This window comes from Myotis lucifugus, unplaced genomic scaffold, assembly GCF_000147115.1.
Source record: "Myotis lucifugus unplaced genomic scaffold, Myoluc2.0 scaffold_152, whole genome shotgun sequence".
In the NCBI taxonomy this organism is placed as follows: domain Eukaryota; kingdom Metazoa; phylum Chordata; class Mammalia; order Chiroptera; family Vespertilionidae; genus Myotis; species Myotis lucifugus.
The window spans coordinates 2,202,949-2,204,825 of NW_005871200.1; positions in this window are offsets into that span (position 1 = coordinate 2,202,949).

The following is a 1,877-nucleotide window of genomic DNA, read 5'->3' on the forward strand; positions in this document are numbered from 1 at the left end:
TGAGAATACAAACAAACCAAGCATATAAGGTTGCGCGCCTATGCGGCGGTTAGAACTAATTTAGGTAAGGAGGGCGAGGGAAGGGGGGGAGAGCGGGGACTCCAAGAGCGGCTGACCCGCGGGCTCAAGAGCAGACAGGCGTGTGGGGAAGCGCCGGCGTGAGGGGAGGCCGCCGCCTCCGCGGCAGGGGCAGGGGCCCGGGCCGGCGCGGCGAGAGCGGGAGGGGCGGTGTCGCCAGCTCACGCCAGCCGCGTCAGGGGGGCTCTCCCGCCTCCTCAGGCGCGGATCCCCCAGGAGAGGCTCCGGGCGCCCCCGCCGTCCGCTCGAGCTCTGCGCCGCTCCTGAGGCGCTTCTGAGGCGCTCCTGCGCCGAAACCGGCTCCCTTCGGCAGTCGATAGCAGCCCCGTGAGGTGTGAGGCTGGAACGTGGCTCCTAAAATGACCGAGTGGGGGTCCGAAGCTTGAGAGCGGCGGGCGATGAGAGGAGATTGCAAAGCAGCGGCGGCGTCAGGAGCTCCGGCAAACACGTCCAGTCACTTCCCCCTCCGCGGTACGACTCTTCCACCCGCCACCGGCCCCAATATGGCGTCAATAACAACGCCGCCGATTCAAATCCTGCGGCGTCAGGGCGCGTGCGCCCAGGGGCGGACACCCGGAGGGTGCATTCTGGGAGTTGTAGGTTTTCACTGTGGGTAGGAATCGGCGTGAGAAGGGGTTAGAAAGGAGTCGCGCAAACTACGACTCCCGTCATTCAAGGCGCGTGACTCCGAGTTCCGGGTTGGAATTTAAATCCCCCCTACACACAGTTTGAGTGTAAAAGAACTCAGCAAAAGATAAGGCTTTGAGAAACTGGGAGACGGGAAAACTAACCGGTAGGGAAAGCAAGCGTAAAGACCTTTAAAATGTAGTTGTCCTGATACCAATTCCACAGTTATTTAACAACCGGGAAATAAGAAACAACAGCCCAAGACAGATTAATTTCGATAATATGAGTGCCAAAAGTAAGACCTGTCACCTTGAGGGGCTATGAAATAAGATTATAGAACTTGTTTAGGACTGCTAGAGAGAACAGTAATAATATCAGATTACAGGATCCTTCATTGAACTAGAATCAGCCGTGGGCAAACTACGGCCCGTGGGCCGGATCCAGCCTGTTTGAAATGAATAAAACTAAAAAAAAAAAAAAAAAAAGAAATAAGAAACAACAGCCCAAGACAGATTAATTTCGATAATATGAGTGCCAAAAGTAAGACCTGTCACCTTGAGGGGCTAGGACTGCTAGAGAGAACAGTAATAATATCAGATTACAGGATCCTTCATTGAATTAGATGCTTTGCCTTTCCCAAGTAGTTACTTGCATCCACTTAGTAATTCTGCTAAGCTAGTTTTACCCTGTAAATGAATAGAATTTGAACAACATACAGAACCAAATTGTTTTGCTTTGGATAAAAAGTGAATGATATAGGGAATTCTATTATCTCTGTTGAATATTGGTGTATACCTTGTGAAAGGTAAAAAAAAGTAAAAGACAATGTCTAGGGAGTAGATGAGCCCATTTCATAAGCAGAGAAAACTTTTTTTCCCCTGTAAGTTGTACTTTTAATCAGAAAATACAGCATTAATAAAAAAGTGATTTATGAAAAAAAAAACACCTGTCACTAGTCCTTTGCCCATGTAATCTATCACCAGTCCAATACAAAACTAGTTATCTATGTGACCATATTGGAAATAGGGTAATTTCAGATGTAATTAATTAAAATGAGGTGTTACTGGGAATCCAGTAAAACTGGTATTCTTATAAAAAGGGGAAATCTGGACACAGACAGGCAGAACACAGTGTGACTATGAAGGCAAACAGAAATCTAGGTGGTGTCCACA